At 43.1% G+C, this 25,220-nt stretch overlaps 1 protein-coding gene and 1 pseudogene across 1 annotated transcript in view; one reads left to right on the forward strand and one right to left on the reverse strand.

Annotated features, from left to right (window-relative positions):
- Positions 1 to 25,220, forward strand: part of sgcz (sarcoglycan zeta) — an 864,473-nt gene that overhangs the window by 318,262 nt on the left and 520,991 nt on the right. The window lies entirely within an intron of this gene.
- LOC145351125 (large ribosomal subunit protein uL13 pseudogene) overlaps positions 1 to 25,220 on the reverse strand; it is an 82,658-nt pseudogene that overhangs the window by 56,388 nt on the left and 1,050 nt on the right.

Genomic DNA, 25,220 nt, shown 5'->3' on the forward strand with positions numbered 1-25,220 from the left:
CTCTACTCCTATTTCCTGCAATGACATTATGATGATGTACATTATTTATTAAACACTCCGTCCCTTCCTGTCCCACTCTGCTTGCCTTCACCCACATCACTGTCTTGTTCTAATACTTTAATCTTTCTCTTTTGATTTCTAAGTCTCTAATCACTCAGACTCTCTCCATCCCCCACCTGTTTAAAGCTCTATCCTGCTCTATATTATAGATTGGCCATGACATTGGACCCAGCCTGGTTCAAGTGTAGTCAATCTCAATGGAATAGCCCGTTTTTCACTGAGTGCTGATCTGTTGCCCCATGAATCAGAACTCCTACTTCCCACATTCTTTGTGCCACATATCTAATGTTCTAACCAGCTTCATCCTCTGCCAATTGTGACATGGTTCAAATAACAATCCAGAAATGATTACCTTTGATGTTCTGCATTTTAATTTGGACCGTAGTTCCTCAAATGCTCTTGGCAAAGCATCATTTCTGGTTCTATTTCTGTCAGTGGTTCCCACAGGGAACTACAACCACTGGATCCTCCCCCTTTCATTCCAAGTTCCTGTTCAGTCATGAGAAGATTTATTTAACCTTGGGCAGGCAATACAACCTTTGAAGCATTCTGGTGTGGCCACAGAGAACAAAATTTATCCACCTGCCCATACACTCTCTTATCACTACCACATTCTTTTTCACTTCATTCACTTGATTTCCATTCTTCACCATGGTCCAATGTCCTTCTTTCATCCACACAGGTAGCAAACACCTCATATCTGTTGGACAAAGCCAGTGACTGAGGCTCCTCCATTCTACACGTGAGTCAGCATACTTGCCTGACCCGCTGTCCCTGACCATCAACCAACTCTAAAGTACTTTGCCAGCTCTGATGAAGGATCATCTAGACTCGAAACATTGGCTTTATTCTGTCCTCACAGATGCTGTCAGATCTGCTGAGATTTTCCAGCACTTTCTCTTTTTGACTCCAAAATGCTGCTTATCGTAAGGGGTGTGACTGCCTCCTGGAATAAAGTACCCTGGTAACTTTCCTTCTCTCTGATGCAGTGCAGTGTCTGCAGCTTGGTCTCCAACTCAATAGCTCTGAGCCAAATCCCTGAATCTGCTAACACTTACTGCAGCCATGTTTTCCCTGGATCACACCAGTGTCTAGGATGTCCCACATTCTGCAGTCATGACAAACCACCTGCCCTGCCATTTTTATTGTGTTAGTCAATGAATTAATTACTTTACCTTCATTAATGTATAATTAATAAACTCTACTATTGCCAGTAACTGTTACTATTGCTTACGCCTTACTGTAGACCTTAATGCTACCAATAAAATCTTACAACCTTGGAAACTCAGTGCCAGTGTATCCAATGTCTCTCATTTGCCTCTTTGGAATCCAAGTATTTAAGTTATCAGGTCCTGAAGGTTTTCCAGCTTTTAAAGCTTTACATTGCTCCAATACGTGAAGTATTGGCGACACCACCTTACATTGCCATTTAAAAACATAAGAACATAAGAACATAAGAAATAGGAGCAGGAGTAGGCCATCTAACCCTTCGAGCCTGCCCCGCCATTCAATAAGATCATGGCTGATCTGTCGTGGCTCAGTTCCACTTTCCCGCCCTCTCCCCATAACCCTTAATCCCCTCTCTTATCAAGAACCCATCAACCCGCTTCTTAAAAATATTTAGCGAGGTAGCCTCCACCACTTCAACGGGCAGAGAATTCCAGAGATTCACCACCCTTTGAGTGAAGAAGTTCCTCCTCAACTCCGTTCTAAACCGCCTCCCCTTTATCTTGAGGCTGTGCCCCCTAGTCCTACTGTCTTTTTTGAGCGGGAAGAGTCTCTCCACCTCTATCCTATCCATCCCATTCATCATCTTAATCAATCAACTGTTGCACTCAGCCCTCAATGTATTGTTAGCTCACACCCTTCATCGTAACCAACCCCCACAAATGTTCTCATTCTATCTTCTCTGCATATTTGAATCACTGACCCGATAGCTCCATGGTTATGTCTTGCTCACCAGGAAACACAGTTCAGTAAAATCCAGAATGGGAACAGATCGTGCCTGGTTTCTAGCTCTCCAGTAACTTTATTTTAGGCATTTTAAACCCTGGGCTACATTCCAAACTGCATTCACCTCTATTTCCTCCATTGGCATTCTATCAAATGGAGCTGTACAGAATCATAGAATCCCTACAGTGTAGAAGAGGGCCATTTGGCCCTTCGGGCCTGCACTGACAATAATCACACCCAGACCCCATCCCCGTAACCACAAGTATTTACCCTGCTAATCACCTGACACTAAGGGTCAATTCAGTAAGGCCAATCACCCTGACCCGCAACATCTTTGGACTGTGGGAGGAATCTGGAGCACCCGGAGGAAACCCACACAGACGCGGGGACAATGTTCAAACTCCACAGTCACCCAAAGCTGGAATTGAACCCGGGTCTCTGGCGCTGTGAGGCAGCAGTGCTAACCACTGTACCACCATTACATCACTTTATTTATTTTTAATTTTAATGTGCAACATATCCCATCTCATTACAAATCTGCAAGTAAGCATAAAATGGTAAAATGCCAGGAATAAAACATCTTTTACTATTGGTCGCTTGGAATCAATGCTATTTTGATGAGATGAAGGTAAATGCACAACCTCTTTTGTAAATGGATTAATTACATAGGGGAAAAAGAAGCAGTGCTGGTTTCTGTTCCCTCCTTTCCTCCCACAGACTAACTTCAAAACAACACCACCACTTCTGGAGACAGCAATATTTCTGAATTACTGCAAACAGTGTTGTATTTGCAACAGGCGCACAAGGGATGAATGCAGAATCAATGGAATTAATTGTTACTTGCAGTTAGTTGGCTTGATGTGAAGGACTAAAAATGTTCTCAAAGAAATGGGGAATTAGAGAACAGGTGTTGAGAAATTTCTGAACTCTTTGAAAATCATCCTAGTAGCCAGCTGTAGGTAATGTTTGTGGTTTTGCATTTTGGCATTGGCTCACAGCTGACTGCAGCCCATTCTTCCAGTTATTTCCAAATGGTTGTTCTCAAACATAAAAGGCATTGATTAGCAAAGATACAGCTAAAATTACATCAGCGCATCAAAAATCACTGTACCAATTAGGAAGTTAATGTTCAAGGCTGTTGAAATTTGTGGGGAAGTGCTGCCTCAGAGTTTTATCTTAATCCTAATAATATTCAATGAAAATTTATTTTAACATATTTGACCTATATCTGAATGTGGTTTCAAAATTTACATTACTTGAGGGCTCTGCTTAACTGCAGGATGAAGTGGATTTACTGCATATGAAGACACTTAAAAGGAAAACATAATGTACTGCCTTAATGTCTGAACTCGCCATTGCAACCACAGAAAATCCAATGCATGTGCTTATCGAATCTGGGTTTTGTGTAAGTGCATCATAATGATTATAGAACTGAAGTGAAAGGTGCATTCAGAAAATGCATAGGCTGAATACTCAAGTAAACATTGAAAGATTGTATACTCATTTATCTGGAGGTTATTTAACTATAATGGATCGCAGAAGCTGGATTTGATTCTTTTTGTCTCAACTAAAAAGCATACTTGACTGATGCAAATCCAAAAAAGCCTGGAAACACAGCCAGTAAGAGTTCTGTGCAGAGGAAAACAGATATTTTAAAAATCTTCGAGAGCATTGGCCTCAACTATTAACTGTTTTCTCCCTTAGTAGATACTGTCTAACCCCCTGAATCTTTGAAGCACTTTCTATTGTTTGCTTCAGGTTTCCAGTGTTTACAAAGTTTAGCCTTCTTATGAGGTGCAACTGGATTGGATGGCACTGCAAACGGAAGCAATGCTAGAACAGGAATATGTTCCCTGTTAGTACAGAAAGTGAGGAAAGCTTAGCTAGAAAGGGTGGCACAGTGGTGCAGTGGTTAGCATTGCTGCCTTACAGCGCCAGGGAACCAAGTTCAATTTTGAATTTGGTGACTGTGTGGAGTTTGCACGTTCTCCCCATGTCTGCGTGGGTTTCCTCTGGGTGCTCCAGTTTCCTCCCACACTTCAACAATGTGCGGGTTAGGTTGATTGGCCATACTAAATTGATCCTAGTGTAAAGGGGATTAGTAGGGTAAATGTGTGGGGTTACATGAATAGGGCCTGGATGGGATTGTGGTTCGCACAGACTCGATGGGCCAAATACTTTCTTCTGTCCTGTGGGGATTCCATGAAAACTGATGGAGGTGTTGTTTTAGGAGAAAAAAATCAAAATCTAATTGCTACACAGACCTCTGAAAGTGGAAGGGCATGTTAGTCAGGTGGTGAAAAAGGCATAAGGGACATTTGCCTATATCAATCGCGGCATAGATTATAAAAGCAAGGAAGTCATGTTGGAGTTGTATAGAACTGTGGTGAGGCCACAGCTGGAATACTGTGTGCAGTTCTGATTGCCACATTTTGGAAGGATGTGATTGCATTGGAGAGGGTGCAGACAAGATTCACCAGGATGCTGCCTAGGATGGAACGTTTAAGTTGTGAAGAGAGGTTGCGTAGGCTTGCGTTGTTTATGTTGGAGCAGAGAAGGGTGAGAGGCAACCTGACTGAGGTGTACAATATTACGAGAGACATGGACAGAGTGAAAAAGGGGTAACTGTTCCCCTTAGTTGAAGGGTCAGTCACGAGGGGACATAGGTTCAAAGTAAGGGCCAGGAAGTTTAGGGGAGATGTGAGGAAAATCTCTTTTTCCCAGAAGGTGGCGATGGTCTGAAATATGCTACCTGAAAAGGTGGTAGAGCAGGTTGCCTCTCATCCCTTGAAAAGTATCTGGATGAGCACTTGGCACATGACATTCAGGTCAATGGGCCAAGTGCTGGCAGATGGGATTAATCATAGAATCCCTACAATGCAGAGGGAGGCCACTTGGCCCATCGAACCTGCACTGACAACAATCCCACCCAGGCCCTGTCTCAGCATCCCCACATATTTACCCTTCTAATCTCTAATATTAAGGGGCAATTGAACATGGCCAATCAACCTAAACTGCACTGCACTATGGAAGCAAACTGGAGCACCCAGAAGAAACCCACGCAGATACAGAGAGAACATACAAACTCCACACAGTCACCCAAGGCAGGAATTGAACCCAGGACCCTGGCACTGTGAGGTAACTGTGCTAACTACTGTGCCACCATGCCACCCTTAGGTGAGAGTTCAAGTATTTCTAATGTGTCAGTGCAGAATTGATGGACCGAAGGGCCTCTTCTCTGCTGCATGATTCTATGGTTCAGTGGCTACAAACATTTTCCAACTTTTGCAGAGAGATTCGCCATAATTTCCTTTTAGAGTGGATGTGATGGAGTTCTAAGTGGCTAACAAACTTCATTTTTGTTGCAAGGTGTACAGTATCTGTTTCATATTAATTTCATTGGAGATTTCTTTGATTTATTAGGAATATTACCATTATGAATTTATGGAAATATTTTTGAACGTTTTTTTAAGAATTGCTTTTGATTATCCAGTAACAGACACCCAGGCAAGAATTTCCTGGGCTGACACAACTACCCAACCATTAATGACTAAAGACAATAGTCTCCTGAGGCTCTGAGTCAGTGAAAAAGCTAATCTTGAGCTTTACCATCTGTTGCATGGGCAGATGTAACCTAAGTCTCTAACACAGGGACTCACCATCAGTGACATTCAGGGTCATTTCTCTCCTTAGCTTTATGCCTGCAACTCATTCCAGGCCAACACAATAATACACAATAATGTTGCAGCTATATAACACTTGGCTAGGCTGCCTTTGGAGACTGTATGCAGTTCAGATCACCACAACCAGAAGGAGTGGAGACTTTGGAGAGTGTGCAAAGAAGATTCACCAAGGTGTTGCCTGATCTTGAGGGTGTTGACTATGATGTGGAGATGCTGGCGTTGGACTGGGGTGAACACAGTAAGAAGTCTCACAACACCAGATTAAAGTCCAACAGTTTTATTTGGGAGCAAACGCCACTAGCTTTTGGAGCGCTGCTCCTTTGTTAGGTGAGTATGAGAACCTCTCCAGCTATGTCGAGGGCATCCTGAAACCCATTGTACAAATAACCCCCAGCTTTTGTCATGACACTACAGACTTCCTACAGAAACTCAGCACATGTGGAGCAGTTGAACCAGGAGCACTTCTCGCCATAATGGATGTCTCGGCACTCTAGAGCAGCATCCTCCACGACGATGGCATTGCTGCAACTGCCTCAGTACTCAACGCTGACAACTGCCAGTTTCCAGATGCAATTTTACGACTCATCTGCTTCATCCTGGACCACAATGCCTTCACCTTCAACAACCAATTCTTCATCCAGACACACGAAACAGCCATGGAGACCAAATTCGCACCTCAATAAGCCAACATCTTCATGCACAGGTACGAATAAGACTTCTTCACCACACAGGACTTTCAACCAATACTATACACTATATACATCAATGACATTTTCTTCCTTTGTATTCATGGTGAACAATCACTGAAACAACTATATGATGACATCAACAAGTTCCATCCCACCATCAGACTGACTATGGACTACTCTCCGGGATCAGTTGCATTCTTGGACACACGCATCTCCATTAAGGACGGTCACCTCAGCATGTCACTGTACAGCAAGTCCACAGATAACCTCACGATGCTCCACTTCTCCAGCTTCCATCCTAAATATGTTAAAGCAGCCATCCCCTACGGACAAGTCCTCCGCATGCACAGGATCTTCCCAGATGAGGAAAATCGCAACAGACACCTCCAGACGCTGAAAGATGCCCTCATAAGAACAGGATTTGGCGCTTGACTCATTGACCGACAGTTCTGACGCGCCACAGTGAAAAACTGCACAGATCTCCTTAGAAGACAAACACGGGACATGGTGGACAGAGTACCCCTTGTCGTCCGATACTTTCCCAGAGCGGAGAAGCTACGACATCTCCTCAGGAGCCTTCAACATGTCATTGATGAAGATGAACATCTCGCCAAGGCCATCCCCACACCCCCACTTCTTGCCTTCAAACAACTGCACAACCTCAAACAGACCATTGTCTGCAGCAAACTCCCCAGCCTTCAGAAGAACAGTGACCACAACACAACACAACCCTGTCACAGCAACCTCTGCAAGACGTGCCAGATCATTGACATGGATGCCATGATCTCACGTGAGGACACGATCCACCAGGTACATGGTACATACTCTGCCACTCAGCCAACGTTGTCTACCTGATAAGCTGCAGGAAAGGATTTCTTGAGCGTAGTACATTGGGGAGAGCATGCAGATGCTACAACAATGGATGAATGAACATCGCTTGACAATCACCAAGCAAGACTGTTCCCTTCCTGTTGGGGAACACTTCAGCAGTCATGGGCATTCAGCCTCTGATCTTTGGGTAAGCGTCCTCCAAGGCAGCCTTCACGACACACGACAGTGCAGAGTCGCTGGGCAGAGACTGATAGCCATGTTCCACACACATGACGACGGCCTCAACCAGGATCTTGGGTTCATGTCACACTATCTGTAACCCACACGATTTGCCTAGACTTGCAAAATCTCACTTACTGTCCTGTTTAGAGACAATACATGTCTCTTTAACCTGTACTTAATGCTCTCTCCACTCACATTGTCTGTACCTTTAAGACTTGATTAGCTGTAAAGGCTCGCATTCCAATCATTATTCTGTAAATTGAGTTTGTGTTTATATATACCCTGTTTGTCAACAGAACTCCCACTCACCTGATGAAGGAGCAGCGCTCTGAAAGCTAGTGGCATTTGCTACCAAATAAACCTGTTGGACTTTAACCTGGTGTTGTGAGAGTTTTTACGGTGTTGACTATAATCAGAGGTTGAATAAACTAGGATTGTTTTCACTGGAAAGATGGGAGCTGAGGACAGTCCTAATAAAGATCAGCAAAATTGTGAGAGGCATAGACAGAGTGGCTAGTCAGAGACCTTTTCCCAAGGTGGAAGTGTCGATTACAAGGGGGCACAGGTTCAAGGTAAGAGGGGGAAAGTTTAAGGGAGATGCGTAGGGGAAGTTTTGCATGCAGGGAGTGATGAGTGCCTAAAACACGCTGCCAGAGGAAGTGGTGGAAACAAGCACGTTAGCAACATTTAAGTGGCATTTGAATGGATACGTGAATAGGGAGGTAATAGAGTGATACAGGCTGAATAACAGATTTTTTGTTTAGTTTTGTGAAGGCATCATGTTTGGTACAGGCTTGGAGGGATGATGGGCCTGTTCCTGTGCTGTACTTTTCTTTGTTCTTGTTCTTTTTCTTTGTACACTGACCACATGGCAAGCAGGTGATTGACCCATTGGTCAGGCCGGTAAGCACTTTTATTTCTTTGCTCACAAATGGCAAAAGCACAGAAGCAGTTCATGATAGCAAGCTGACCATCTGGCCAGCAGGTTCCTGCTTCTCCTCTGTCACCACCCACCCTCCCTCCATCCCTGTGCAGGATGACTCACCCAGTTCTACTTCCTCAAGCAAACGAAATACATTTGAACAAATGGTTGCAAAAATCAATGGGAGGGACTTTTGTGCTGTCCTGTCCTGGCCCACTGGATACAATCTTCACCCCTGACACACCCCTGGCATCATTTGGTTCACCCTGGCATCATCTAGCAGCCCCTGACACTTTTTGCCATCATCTTGGCAGCTCCTGGCACCACCTTGGCATAATCCTCTTTCCCCGAGCATGGAAGGGCGTAGCGCTGTGCCGACCTCTGAACTCTCATCAGAGAACTGCTTGCCAGGTACATGCCTTCTGAGACTAATACAGCATCACACCATTCTTACATCACACCGTTATGGATGGATGTTTTTTGACCTTGGAGTATGATTCCTGCACAGGGACTTGATAATGACATACTAATAACATATTTTGGACATTGAAAGTTGAGAAGCATGACCTGGCTTTGATGGGGGAAAGAGCTTTCTGCTTTTGTGTCGATGTGAAACGTGATTTAGATCTTCTTCTGATATTTTCCATTCTCATTGTCAAACCCACCTGGGAGCGGAAAATACTGGCCATTATTTATTTCAAGATGTATATATTAGTATGAGACAGTGGGCTAATGAATGGCAAATGGAGTTTAAATGCGAGGTGATGTATTTTGGTAGATCGAACCAGGGCAGGACTTACTCAGTTAACGGAAGTGTGATGGGAAGAGTTATAGCACAAAGAGATCTAGAGGTACAGTTTCTTAGCTCCTTGAAAATGGAGTCACGGGTGCACAGAGCAGTGAAGAAGGCATTCGGAATGCTTGGTTTCATTGGTCTGAACGTTGAAGACAGGAATTGGGATGTCTTGTTGAAGTTGCACAAGACATTGGTAAGGCCACAATTGGAATACTGCATGCAGTTCTGGTCATCCTATTATAAAAATCATATTAAACTAGAAAGAGTGCAGAAAAACTTCACTAGGATGCTACTGGGACTTGATGGTTTGAGTTATAAGGAGAGATGGGATAGACTCGGACTTTTTTCCCTGGAGTGTAGGAGACTTAGAGGTGATCTTATAGAGGGCTATAAAATAATAAGGAACATAGATCAGCTAGATAGTCAACATCTTTTCCCATCAGTAGGGGAGTCTAAAACTAGAGGGCATAGGTTGAAGGTGAGAGGGGAGAGATACCAAAGTGTCCAGAGGAGCAATTTTTTCATACACAGGGTGTAATAGTCGCTGCCTCTATTACTACAGAGGTAGTAGTAGAGGCAGGTGCAGTTTTGTCTTTTAAAAAACACTCAGACAGTTACATGGGTACGATGCACATAGTGGGATATGGGCCATCTGCAGGCAATTGGGACTAGCTTAGCTTCTGAAAAAAAGGGCAGTTTGGACAAGTTAGGCCGAAGGGTCTGTTTCCATGCTGTAAACTTCTATGATTCAAAGTGGGAAAAATGTAAAAAAACAGATAATACTGGAAGAGACTTGCAGCTTTCCTTCATCTTTTGATGCTTTTCTAAGTAAAGTTGCCCAGAGTGGCTTTCTCCAAGGCTGTCACAAGCTGGCATTTTGTGATTCTTATGAATATTTCAGTCTATCCTTACAAAGAACAAAGAACAACACAGCACAGGAAACAGGCCCTTCGGGCCAACAAGCCCGCACCGCCATTTTAACATTGTGAGTGGCCTCTTCTACCTATGGCCTTTGTCATGCTTATTGGACTCCACAATAAAGGAACCATAACCAGATTCAGGGACACCTAATTTAGGGACAATTTGTTAACACCAATCAGCCTAAGAGCACGTTTTTGGGGTGTGGGAGGAAACCGGAGCACCCGGAGAAAACCCACGCAAGCACGGGGAGAATGTGCAAACTCCCACAGACACTGGCCCAAATCCATGTATCTGCACAGCAAACAGTGATAGTCACTGAGCTGTCATGTTGCCCGTCAGCTGGTCCAGTTTAAGCGTACACTAACGACGTGAAGCACTAGGCAACTCTCGAAGCCACATCCAAGAGCAGCCCTCGCACGACCCCCCACGTGTATGCCCCTTGTTGAACAACAAGGCAGACCGAATCACCTGTGGATATAAAAAAAAGACATCAATCAACATACACAACAGACATTCACGGAATCCCCAGAAGCTCAAACGAAAGACAGGTGAGCCATAAAATATGTTGGACGGTCCAAAGGAATCTATTGATTCCCAGGAATGTCCTGAGGCTCTTGATCCTTATTTAGAACAATCTTTTGTATCCCTCCATCTCTAGTCTGCTCATGTGCCTATCTAGGTAACCTTTAAACAACTCTAGCGTGCCTGCCTCCATCACCCTACTTGGCAGTGCATTCCAGGCCCCCACAATCCTCTGTGTGAAAAACCTCCCTTTAACATCCGAATTATACCTCGCCCCGCTCACCCTAAGCCCGTGGCCCCTCGTAATTTTCATATCCAACCTGGGAAAAAGCTTATCACTGTTCACTCTATCTATACTCTTCATAATCCTATACGCCTCTATTAGATCTCCCCTCATTCTCCATCTTTCTAAGGAGAACAGCCCCAATTTGTCCAATCTCTCCTCATAGCTAAGTCCTTCCGTACCAGGCAAGCATCCTGTTAAACTTCCTCTGTACTCTCTCCAGGGCCTTCACGTCCTTCCGGCAGTAAGGCGGCCAGAACTGGACACAGTACTCAAAATGCGGTCTAACCAACATTCTGTACAACTGCAACATTAGACGCCAGCTTTTATACTCTATACCCCTTCCTATAAAGGCAAGCATACCATAAGCCTTCTTCGCCACCTTCTCCACCTGTACTGCCACCTTCAACGACTTGTGTACTTGCACCCCTAGGTCCCTCTGCATTCCTATACTCTTAGTAGTCCTACCATTTATCACCAAAATGCATCACCTTGCATTTATCTGGATTAAATTCCATCTGCCATTTCTCTGCCCAATATACCAGCCTATCTATATCCTGCTGTATTGCCTGACACTGCCCATTACTATCAGCAAGTCCAGCCATCTTCGTGTCATCTGCAAACTTGCTGATCACACCAGTTACTCCCCCTTCCAAGTCATTTATGTATATTACAAACAGCAAAGGTCCCAGTACTGAGCCCTGCGGCACACCACTAGTCACAGACCTCCAGCTAGAAAAAGACCCTTCCACTACTACTCTCTGTCTCCTGTTACCAAGCCAGTTCTCAATCCACTTACCTGGTACCTTGTTTTGTAAGCATGGATGTGTAGCCCATTATAATAGTGACTATACTTCAAAAGGTCTGCATTGGCTGTGAAATGCTTCAAGAAGTTTTACGACTTGCTTTTCTTTAGGCTCAACATGTTGTAAGTAAACGGAGCACATGCAGTGAGAGGTACGTATGGAAGCTGCAGCCTTTCCTGGGCATTATCCAGACTCTATGCTTCATACATATGCTTTCATATTGAACCTTTTTGTAGGTATGTGTGCCAGTCCATTCAAGTTTAATTTTCATCTTTAAGGCCGACACTGAAAAAGCTGTAAGATTGTGTACTTTATAAATAGAACTGAAACAGAAAATGCTGGAAACACTCAGCTGAACAGGCAGCATCAGTGAAAAGAAAAGGGCAGGGTTAGTTAACATTGCATGTCAGTTTTCATCGGAACATTTCAGGTTAATGACCTTTGGTCAATCAGATACAGACTCACTCAAAACCACATCTGGTTAAAGGTCACCAACCTGAAGCAGTCTGAGGCACTCTTTCCAAAGGCTAATATAATTTTGACCTTATAAATAATATTTTAGCTTTAAGTAGCCAAACCTATTCACAATTTTCTATTGTACTTGTAATTTTCTGCTATTCTTCTGGCAAGTTCCCTAACAAGGGCTAAAACTGGCTGAGAGCTTGTTCTGCTTTTATTCAAATTAGATTGGCTCATAATTATCCAGTTGGGTACATGGTAATCTCACAGAGCCTGCTCTTGACAAAGCCTACATACCATCCTGAAAACTGGAGCTACTGTCTCCCATATATATGTATATTTTAGAATAAATATCCCCCTTCTTGCTCCAGTACTAGACTATCGAGTTAGGAAGGGAAATTGTGTTCCCACCATAGAAACCATCGTACTGAATGATTGATAGTACACTGCTGAAAGTATCTCCCATACATTTCCATTATTTCTTCTGTGAAAAATCATATTAGCTATTGACTTTCAGCACCGCAACAGTTTATATTCCTATAAAATTACCCAACTGTTACCTTGTCACACTATTTAAACTTGAACTGTGAACCGGTGTCAGTTACAAAATTATATAGTTCATTTCTTTTAAGGGAATAATTTTTAATGGTTCTTTTTTCCCACTGGACTTAAAATCTACATGAATAGCTCATTGGCTCTTTCATTCTAAAATATGAAAGTTAGCTGCAAAATGACCTTTCTTAAAAATTAAGACACAGAGTTCAGATGAATTAAACAGGATTTTGACTTTCTGGGGAACATTATTTTCAACCTAACGCCAAGGGATGAAACTGGTGTTGTGGATTAACTGTCCATTAATCAAAACAGTCAATATTAATGAAATTAATGATGCATCATTGGCAATGCCAGAATTCAGTGCCCATTCTTAAGTACTCTTGGGACAGTATTGTCTTGAACTACTCCTGTCCTTGTGCTGTAGGTACATCCAGGCACCAATAGCGTGGGAGTTTTGATCATGAATGAATGGGAGTGACTACGAATGAACTTTGAAATTAATGAAATAAAAATTGACAGTTTCACTTCATAGAATTCTAACAGTGCAGAAGGAGGTCATTCGGCCCATTCAATCTATACAGGTTCCCCAAAAGAGCAACTTAGAGCAACATACCCAGCCTCCTGCACCTCCCCTACCCTATCCGCTTAACCCCCACACATTTACCATGGCTAATCCACCTAGCCTACACATTTTTGGACTGTGGAAGGAAATCAGATCACCCGGCGGAATCCCACACCAACACTGGGAGAACCTGTAAACTTCGTACAGACAGTCACCCAAGGCTGGAATCAAACCCAAGTCCCTGGTGCTGTGAGGCAGCAGCGCTAATCACTGTGCCACTGTGTTGCCTATTCACTTATGGCCAGCTGACATACAATAATATTTGAATGGTCAGACATTGGGTTGAAAGTCTGAACCCCAAGGGGCAGAATTTCCAAGTCTTCACTCCTGGTGAAAAGGTAGAAGTTCTATATGGTCAGGAACCCACCAATTGTTGCTGAAATAGTGTTTGTCCTGGTTCTTCAACTGAGCCCTGGTATTTGCCTTCTGCTTTCAGATTTTCTGGCCAATTAGAGAGGGTGGATGGGATATCTTTTCATTTGTTCATGGGATGTGGCATCATTGGCAATTCCAGAATTCAGTGCCCATCCTTAACTACTCTTGGGACAGTACGTTCTTGAACCACTGCTGTTGTTGTGCTGTAGGTACATCCAGGCACTATTAGCGTGGGAGTTTTAGATCTTAACCCAGTGACCATGAATGAACTAAGATATCAAATCAGGATGGTATGTGGCTTGGAGAGGAGCTTGTGGATGATCGTGGTTCCGTGCTGCCTTAGTGTGGCGACTTGTGGTGACTGACCTTTTAAGGGCAATATAGCAGAATAAAGGTCACATGGATTTTGCGACCAACTGGGGGAGAGTGGGGAATCATCCTAGGGATGGAGCTCTGTCTTCGGCAGGAGACATGTAGAGAACTAGGTACAGCTGCTGGACTGCTAAATAGTTTTTTTTAATAAATAACTCTTGTGTTTCTAATAAACTCTGTGATAATGCTTCATTACATCTGGCAACAAGGATAAAATTGCCATGACACTGCCTCTGGCCCAACACCTGTGAGTATCCTGTTTTAATCTTAATTCTGAAAAAAGGAGTACTTATTGGAATGCCTCTCCTTGGGCAAATAGCCTGATTTGGGATGTTGAGGTATTGCCAGACGTGACAAGAGTAATGTAGGATCAGAAAAGATGGACAATTACACAATGTAGGTCATGGAGAGAAAACGGCAAGTCCCCTGGGTCAGAATCTACAAGAAAGGCAAGCAAAATACAGAATCATAACCCCCCACCCCCCAGCTTACATTGTAGACTAGGAGTTTTTTTCAGAATTAAGATTAAAACAGGATACTCACAGGTGTTGGGCCAAAGGCAGTGTCATGACAATTTTATCCTTGTTGCCAGATGTAATGAAGCATTATCACAGAGTTTATTAGAAACACAGCCTTAGTTGGCCGAAACAGTCAAAAAGTTAAAAATGTATAGAGAAAAAAAATTAAGAGAGAGTGCATAGGTGTAGCAGCTGGTAAAGAAAGCAAATAGTATGTTGGCATTCATAGCGGGAAGATGTCAGAATAGAAATAGGAGTGTTTTACTGCAGTTGTGTAGGGCACTGGCGAGCCAACACCTGGAGTATTGTGTGCAGTTATCTGAAAAACACAAGAAACAGGAGTAGCCATCCGGCTCTTCAAGCCTGCCCTTCATTCAATATGATCATGGCTCATCTATACTGGCTTCAACTTATTTTCTGTGCCATTTCTGTGCCTTTATTCCTTAATCTATCAAATATTTACCCATGTCCACTTTAAATACTTCTAATGATCCAGCTTGCATGACCCTTTGGGACAGGGAATTTCAGAGATTCACTACCCTCTGCAAGACAAAATTTCTATGCGCTTCAGTTTTAGATGACTGGTCCTTTATCTTGTAGTTATGTCTCCTTATTCGAGACTCTCCCACTAGTGAAAACACCTCACCATCTGCCCTGCAAAGTCCCCTCAGGATCTTATATGTTTGAAAAGGTCACCACTCACTCTTCTAAACTCCAAGAAATAAAGAATCAGGCTACTTAGACTCTTTTGATAGGATAACCTTCTCATCCCAGGAATTAGCCTGGTGAATCTCCTTTGGACTGCCTCCAATGTTAGTCTATCCTTTCTAAGGTAAGGGTCCCTTACCTTAAAGGTGAAGGCAGGATCAGGATATTGGATTTAATGATCAGCCATGATCATATTAAATGGCAGAGCAAGCTTGAAGGGCTGAATGACCTACTCTTGCTTCTGTTTTCTATTTATGTTTCTACATGTGGATTCCCCTCAGAAGAAATGCAGGAATTAAGGACTTCAAACGAATCTTGGATCTATTGAACATAAAGAGAAATCAGCAAATAGATTAAAGCTCTAAAGAAGACAGTAAAACAACAAAATGAAATGACACAGCAAACATAAAAAAGTTGCAAAACTTTATAGAATTCAGAAAGATAAATTAATGAGGTAACAGAGAGTAACTGAATTTTATGAAAAAGCAACTAGAAATAAGAACAAGTCCACTGAAGAATTAAATCAGGCGACTAAGGGTGGGATTTTCCAACCACACTTCCCCCAATACCAGAAAATATAGCCCAAGATCAATAGACCTTTGCATGGTCTGCCCTCCACCCGCTACGATTCCCATGTGGGCGGACCAGGAAAATTCCCCCCTAAAAGTTTGAAGAAGGAATCTTGACAATGAGAAATTAACTGAAGAGGTATAATCATTGAAGTTGACAGCAGAATCAACAGTTCAGAGAGAGAAAGAAACTGAGATTACACATCAGAACAAGGTTGCTGAAATTGTCAGGCTGATAGAAAAGCACAAGAGCAACATGATAAAATAGTTGATTAAAAAGATGCAGAATTGAAATGCTGGAAAGAGAAGAAACTTTATCACATGACCTAAGTACCAGAAAGTACTATGACCATTCTTTCACATGTGACAACCAATATTGTGAACATAGAACATAGAACATTACAGCGCAGAACAGGCCCTTCGGCCCACGATGTTGCGCCGACCAGTTACACAAACAATGACCCACTAGCCTATACCAATCCCTTTTCGTCCATAAACCTATCCAGAGATCTCTTAAACGCCCCCAAACTAGACGCATTTACAACCGCAGCAGGCAGGGCATTCCAATCCCTCACCACCCGCTGGGTAAAGAACCTACCCCTGACATCCGTCCTGTAGCTACCCCCCCTTAATTTAAAGCCATGCCCCCTCGTGCTAGCTTTCTCCATCCGAGGAAAAAGGCTATCACTATCCACCCTATCTAAACCTCTAATCATCTTATATGTTTCAATAAGATCCCCTCTTAGCCGCCTTCTTTCCAACGAAAACAACCCTAAATCCCTCAGTCTCTCCTCATAGGACCTCCCCACCATACCAGGCAACATCCTGGTAAACCTCCTCTGCACCCTCTCCAACGCCTCCACATCCTTCTTGTAATGCGGGGACCAGAACTGCACACAGTACTCCAAGTGCGGCCGCACTAGAGTAGTGTACAGTTGCAACATGACTCTGCGACTCCTAAATTCAATCCCCCTACCAATAAACGCCAAGACACCGTACGCCTTCTTAACAACCTTATCTACTTGATTCCCAACTTTCAGGGATCTATGTACACATACACCTAGATCCCTCTGTTCATCCACACTATTCAAAGTCCTCCCGTTAGCCCTATACTCGACACATCTGTTGCTCCTACCAAAGTGAATTACCTCACACTTCTCCGCATTAAATTCCATCCGCCACCTCTCGGCCCAGCTCTGCAACCTATCTAAGTCTCCCTGCAGACTATGACACCCTTCCTCACAATCTACCACACCTCCAACTTTGGTGTCATCAGCAAATTTACTAATCCACCCAACTATACCCTCATCCAGATCATTAATAAAAATTACAAACAGTGGCCCCAACACAGATCCCTGAGGCACACCACTCGTAACTGAACTCCATGATGAATATTTACCATCAACCACCACCCTCTGTCTCCTATCTGATAGCCAATTCCTGATCCAACTTCCTAGATTACCCACAATCCCATACATCTGCATTTTCTGCAGAAGCCTACCATGGTGAACCTTATCGAACGCCTTACTAAAATCCATATATAAGAACATAAGAAATAGGAGCAGGAGTAGGCCATCTAGCCCTTCGAGCCTGCCCCGCCATTCAATAAGATCATGGCTGATCTGTTGTGGCTCAGTTCCACTTTCCCGCCCTCTCCCCATAACCCTTAATCCCCTCTCTTATCAAGAACCCATCAACCCGCTTCTTAAAAATATTTAGCGAGGCAGCCTCCACCACTTCAACGGGCAGAGAATTCCAGAGATTCACCACCCTTTGAGTGAAGAAGTTCCTCCTCAACTCCGTTCTAAACCGCCTCCCCTTTATCTTGAGGCTGTGCCCCCTAGTCCTACTGTCTTTTTTGAGCGGGAAGAGTCTCTCCACCTCTATCCTATCCATCCCATTCATCATCTTATACGTCTCAATGAGATCTCCCCTCATTCTTCTAAACTCTAACGAGTACAAGCCTAGTTTATTCAGCCTCTCCTCATAGCTCAATCCCCTCAACTCCGGTATCAGCCTAGTAAACCTCCTCTGCACTCCCTCCAGGGCCAAAATATCCTTGCGCAGGTGCGGCGCCCAAAACTGCACACAGTACTCCAGCTGCGGCCTCACCAATGCCCTATACAGCTGCAGCAAGACCTCCCTACTTTTATATTCAATCCCCCTCGCTATGAAGGCCAGCATCCCATTCGCCTTCCTGACCACCTGCTGCACCTGCAAGCTGGGTTTTTGCGACTCATGCACAAGGACCCCGAGGTCCCTCTGCACCGTCGCCTGCTGCAGTTTTTCGCCACGTAAGTAATAGTCCTTCCTACCATTCTTCCTACCAAAGTGGACCACCTCACACTTGCCAACATTAAATTCCATTTGCCATTTCCTGGCCCATTCGCCCAGCCTATCTAGATCCTTCTGCAGACTCTCCACACCCTCCGCACAATTTGCCTTTCCCCCAATCTTGGTGTCATCAGCAAATTTCGACACCCTGCACTCGGTTCCCTCCTCCAGATCATCTATATAAATGGTAAATAGCTGAGGCCCCAGCACCGACCCCTGGGGCACCCCACTAGTCACCAACCGCCAATCCGAATAGCACCCATTGACCCCCACTCTCTGCCTCCTATTTGACAACCAATCCTCTATCCACGCTATATACCACGTCAACCGCCTTGCCCCCATCCACCTCTTTGGTCACCTTCTCAAAAAACTCAATAAGGTTAGTAAGGTACGACCTACCCGCTACAAAACCATGCTGACTATTTCTAATCAATTCATTACACTCCAAATAACTATAAATCCTATCCCTAATAATTTTTTCTAAAACCTTGCCCACAACAGAAGTAAGACTCACCGGTCTATAATTCCCGGCAAAGTCTCTGCTCCCCTTCTTAAACAATGGGACAACATTCGCTATCCTCCAATCCTCCGGGACTACACCAGAGACCAATGACGACCTGAAGATCAGAGCCAGAGGCTCTGCAATCACCTCTCTAGCCTCCCAGAGAATCCTAGGGTAGATCCCATCCGGACCAGGGGACTTATCTATTTTCAGCCCCTCAAGAATTTCCAGCACATCCCCCTTATCAACTGTAATACTGTCTATTTTACACCCCTGCAACCCAATGTCCTCCTCAGCTATATTCATGTCCCCCTGCGTGAACACCGAAGAGAAATATTGGTTCAATACTTCTCCAATCTCCTCCGGTTCCACACACAACTTCCCCCTGCTGTCTGTAACTGGCCCTAATCTTGCCCTGACCAACCTTCTGTTCTTGACATACCTATAGAACGCCTTAGGATTCTCCTTAATCCTATCAGCCAAAGTCTTCTCATGTCCTCTTTTAGCCCTTCTCAACTCACTCTTCAACTCCCTCCTAGCCAATCTAAAGCTTTCTAGTGCACTATCTGAGCCCTCCAATCTCATCCGAACATAAGCCTCCTTTTTCTTTTTAACCATCGACTCAACTCTTTTAGTGCACCACGGTTCCCTAGATCTACCAAATCCTCCAAGCCTGACAGGGACATACCTATCAAGGACTCGCAGTAGCTGCTCCTTGAAAAAACTCCACATTTCGGACGTTCCCAGTCCCTGTAATCTCCTAGTCCAATCTATGCTTCCTAATTCACTCCTAATAGCCTCATAATTGCCCTTACCCCAGCTAAAACTACTGACCCGAGGTTCATGCCTATCCCTTCCCTTCACTAAGGTCAACGTAACCGAATTGTGGTCACTATCACCAAAATGCACACCAACTTCCAAGTCTAGCACCTGGTCTGGCTCATTTCCCAGCACCAAATCCAATATAGCCTCACCTCTAGTTGGCCTATCTACATACTGAGTCAAAAAACCTTCCTGCACGCTTTGTACAAACACTGACCCCTCTAGCGAGCTAGAACTATAGCAATTCCAATCAATATTCGTAAAGTTAAAGTCCCCCATAACAATTACCCTATTACTTTCACTCCTAACCAGGATTGTCTCCGCAATCCTTTCCTCAACCTCTCTAGAACTTTTAGGAGGTCTATAAAAGACTCCCAACAGGGTGACCTCTCCTCTCCTATTTCTAATCTCCGCCCATACTACCTCAACTGACAAGTCCTCATCAACCTTCCTCTCCGACACTGTGATACAGTCCTTGACTAGCAATGCTACCCCACCCCCCCTTCTACCTTCATCTCTACTCTGACTAAAGCATTTGTACCCCGGAACCTGCAACAACCATTCCTGACCCTGCTCTATCCATGTCTCTGAAATGGCCACAACATCAAAGTCCCAGGTACTGATCCACGCTGCAAGTTCATCCACTTTATTGCGAATACTCCTCGCATTAAAGTACACACATTTCAAACCCTGCTCCGCCCCACCCCCACTGTGCCGTGCCTTGCATTCCCCAACTATGCCCCCCTCACTTTCACCCCCTTTCCTCACTATCCCTCCCCCCCTCCGAATCAGTTTAAACCTCCCTGCATCGCCTTTGCAAATTTACCCCCCAGGATATTGATTCCCCTCTGTTTCAGGTGTAGACCATCCCTCTTATAGAGGTCCCACCTTCCCCAGAATGAGCCCCAATTGCTCAAGTACCTGAACCCCTCCCTCCTGCACCATCCCCTCAGCCACGAGTTCAAACTTTCCCTCTCTCTATTCCAAATAGAAAGAAATGTCAAGACTATATTTAGAACTCTTCATAGTTAAAGTCTACCATAGAAGTGTTTATGCTGAAACACATAAGCCTCAAGGTCTTATCAATGAATCACCATTTCAATATATAAAAAAAACATATCTAGTGTTTAATATGAAATTTCAATAATGATTCAAGTTAGATCCCCAGAATTATTGTCTCTGAGACCGGACATCTGTCATTCCAAGTAGACATGGAGGGACGAATTACTCATAAACATATGAATCACTTGAGTAGAGACGCTACAACAATCAGTGTTGCCCTCAAGAAATGTTTTCAAACCTACAGCACTGAGGTGTCTGATTGACCTGTTATAGACGTAACTGATGTCTCCATGGAAGCAAGTGGTAATGAACTGCCTGCGCCAGAAGGGGTACCTGTTATTGCAGTTTCTGTCAATGTGAATCCTGTGGAAGCATCTTAGACTACAGAATTACACCTCTCTACAAGAAACAGAAAAAAACCCTCAAAGACTCAACTTATAATTGTCCAACTCATGTAAGTAATGTCTAATTAGAAAATAGAATGCAGTAACTTAATTATTGAAGATTGTGTAAAGGAGTTAAAGGGGGAGGGATGTGGTGAATTGTAGTCATTGTCCCTTACATGGCCTGTGCGATCAACGAGTGGCGAGTGGGTAATCACCCCAGGGGATGGAGCCCTCTCTCAGGAAGGAACACGTAGTGAAGTATGTGTCATCATGTGGCTGCTGTATAGTTTTTCTTATTAATAATTACCTTCTGTGTTTGTAATGAAGTCTATGGAAATGCAACATTACGTCTACATTGTCCTTTGAGGTGATAAATATTGCAGGTTTGGAAGAGGTTGTTGAAGGAACCCTCTCTTCTAGACGAGGCAGTGCTCTTCAGTTTCACCATTCCAAGGCTTCAGTCTGTCAGTTTCACTAAAGAAGCCCTTGTAATGTGACTTAATTTAATGTGACTTTAACAAGTTACTGACAGCTCTGGAAATAGGCATGCTGGCTGTTAAAGCTAGAGTCATTGTTTAAAACTGCAGCTAGTAACCTGTATATCGCAATTACTTACCCAACCCAATGTCACTTACAGGGAACTTACCTTCCCACACATACCCAAACCCCATTTCCCTCATTTTATGTTTTAATCAAAGGTATGTAATTATGGAGGAACTCTACTGGAATGAAAAGATTCTATGGATGACATCCGCTAAAGTGTAGGCAATACTGTCCTTCCTATCTTGCCAAGGCACTGGCCAGACTTTCCAATATTCATTGAATCAATGTGCATTTAATCCATCTCTCTAAATCACAGGGGGTTAAAACAAATGTCTTTTGTTATCCTGACTCTAACAATAAGAAAGGAGGAACTTTAAAGAGTATTTTTCTTATGTGTGTCTTTATGGGTGGCATAAAGCTTGCCCAATACAAAATATAACTTGCTATAGCTGTAGGGGGATGCACATCTCTTTTTACATAAATTCTCTTTTTTTTCTGAAGGGGAAGGCACTTGGAAATATGAAAAGTTTCAGTTGAAACAAATAAACTAATCTTAATTTAGGTAATTAGATTATATGCTTCGGGTTTACTGCTGATTCCAGTTAGTCTTGTTGACTCTTGGACTAACAATGCCAAATGGAAGATCTCATTCACTTTCGGCATGGAAAGTGGACATGTTTAGAATGGACAGTTCTTTTTAGAAAATATTCTACCCCATCCTTAATTTTCCCATTAATAAAATAGTTACTGACTTGCAATTGGTAAAGAATGGCTTGGTGCTCCCCTCTCAAACATACAGACCAATGAAATTACTACTGCCTCAGCAGGGATCATTTAACTGAACGCAGGCTGGGGCTCAACATCTGAATCTGCTCAACCATTAGGGACACCCAATGTAACACATTTAAATGGATACATCTATTCCCTGCCATTATTCACAGACTCCAGAGAATAATGCAGTAATTGGCTCAGATGTGTTAACATCATTCTCCCATCCACTGAGGTTGCTAACAGCTGCTCTGATTGAGTAATACCAACATTTTATTAATGTATCACATCTTAACAATACAGTAAACAGACTTTGATAACCACAGTTATTTCTGAAGGTCGCCCGCCTCAGTTACTTACTGATGGTGATTTAATTGCCAAACTATCCTGTTCGGTCTCTGTCAATCCCATTTTTCACCCAATCTGGTCTTTACATCATTTCTGTGGAAAATTGACTAGTTCTGTTGATCAGCTGGGATTATTTTTCAGAGTGACCGCAGCATCTTCAGTATTTTCTTATTCTGACTGTTGTATAATCGACAGATTGAGAAAAAGATGTTCTGGCCATGCAGAGCATTTAGCAGTATTGTAGGTGGTCGGTAGCAATTTAGCATTCAGTCACTGTCTGAACTTCATTGTAAACTGTTATGAATGATTGTCCGTATTTATGATATTGCCTAACAACAAAATGAACACTGATACAAAAATGCTGAAATTTTACGCTGAGATAATTCTGTCCTTTAATAGTTGTGTTACTACATATTTGCTGATCTGTCATTTAAACAGAATACACACATTTTTATTTAACAAATATGCCCTATTCTCCTACTTTGTGGATCCATCCAGTTGTTCTGCTCTCTAATTATAGTTTGTTGCTTTTTATGGTATTAAATCATGCTGTGTTGATCTGAAATAATATTCATATACTCCTAATCATATTTGCATACAGGATTACCAAATACCAAGTTTATCATTATACCTTTTGACCATTATCGAGAATATTATTTGAATGTTGCTTCTTATAAAATCATTTTCTGTTTGATCTGATGATAAAGTAATGCTATTGCAGTATGCCGACTCATTAAAAATCCACAGATTTGAACATAAGAAATTAGGGCTCATGGACATTTCGAGTCTGCATCAACATTCAATGTGATCATGGCTGATCCTCTGCCTCAAACCCACTTTCCTACCTGACCCCAATATCCCTTGAATCCCTGAATGACCAGAAATCTGCCTATTTCAGCTTTAAATTTATTCAATGATGGAACATGCACAATCATCTGGGGTGCAGAATTCCAAAGTTCATAATCTTTTGAGTGAAAAATATTATCATTATGTCAGTTGGAAATATCCTGAGAATATATCTGTGTGTTTTAGAGTCTCCAACCTCAGGAAGCAACCTCTCTGAGTCTAGTCTGTCACGTCCTGTCACAATCTTGAATGTTGCAATGTGATCACCTCTCGTTCTTCTAAGCCACAGAGAATCTAGGCTCAGTTTACTCACTGAGTTTACAGGGATATTAAAACCAAAAGTGAAACTCTATGGACGCTGGAAAACTGAAATAAAAAGACAAAATTGTGGACATATTCAACAGATCTGGCAGTATCTAAGCAGGGAGAAGCAGAGTTAATCTTTCAGCGCCTGATCTTTCAACAGAATTAATCTAGTGAATCTTCACTTTACTGTCACCAAGAATATTCTTCCTTAGATATGAAGACCCAAACAGTACTTCAGGTGTCACCTCACCAAAACCCTGCATAATTGTTGTAAGGCGTCCTTATTCTATTACTCCACAAATACCTAGCAATAAAGGTCAATGTGCTGTTTGTCTTCCTAATTGTCTGCTGTATTTGCATGCTAATATTTTTTGTGTTTTTCATTTGAGTACATCTAAGTCCCTCTGACATCAATATTTACAAGTTTAAAACCTTCCAAAAGATTTCTAAAGAATATTTTGTGTTTCTATTCTTATCCCCCAAGTGAATAAACTTACTCCCAATTGTTACCCAATCACTTCATTTTTTTTTTCTCTTTGTAACCTCCTCGCAGCTTATATTTCCATATAGCTTTATGTCATCAGCAAACTTTGATACGTTGGGGCTGATCCTGAGCCCATGTTCACCATCCGCGGGAATGGCAGCAGGGGCTCAAAATGCAGCGAAACCCCAAAAGTCGCAAATCTCACTGAGATCGCAACTTCCGATTTTCACCGTCCCTCACTGGTAATGCAATATGGGCATGAACCTGATTTATGTTCATTTTAATACATGACCCCCGTTGTGGAGGAATGCAGCTCTGATCATGGGGAGGGTGAATGCGGGCACTGACTGGGGTGGAGTGAATGCTGGCTGTCATCAGAGGCAACGTGAGAATGTTGGCACTGATCGGGATGGGGAGGGGAATGGTTGGGGGAGTCTCTGAGACCTCCATGGTGGGTTGAGGGGGAGGTCATTGTTTATTCTGATCAGAGCGCCATTTAAACATCTCAGTACATCCAGCCTTTGCTGGCGTGTTGAGGCCCTGCTCCCCTACTTAATGATATGAAACACACTTTCCTTATTTGCAGCAGAGTGTGGTAAGGCTGGAGAGAAAATTGACCTATTTCTCTGAAGATGAAATGAACACGCTGCCTTTTTTGGTTAGATTTTCCCTATTATTTTGGTCGCTTTATTTAAGGGAAGAAGTTTTCAATTTTTCTGAAAAGTATCACAGTAAGCAGGAGAAGCGATGTTGAAGTCATTGGCCAAACAATGGCTTTCTCTACCTCATTGCTTGCAACTTGAGAAAGAAATTTGGAAGGGGTGGTTCCATAATGTCCCCTTGATTAATCTTTAGTTTATTAAAGAGTGTGGCACCATTTTTAAAGGTGACTCTGATACAAAATGATAAAACTGGAACACCCCCACATGTGCACACAATTGCCTCTTCTCACA

Source organism: Carcharhinus amblyrhynchos, chromosome 1, assembly GCF_965287045.1.
Source record: "Carcharhinus amblyrhynchos chromosome 1, sCarAmb.v2.hapA, whole genome shotgun sequence".
Taxonomy (NCBI): Eukaryota; Metazoa; Chordata; class Chondrichthyes; order Carcharhiniformes; family Carcharhinidae; genus Carcharhinus; species Carcharhinus amblyrhynchos.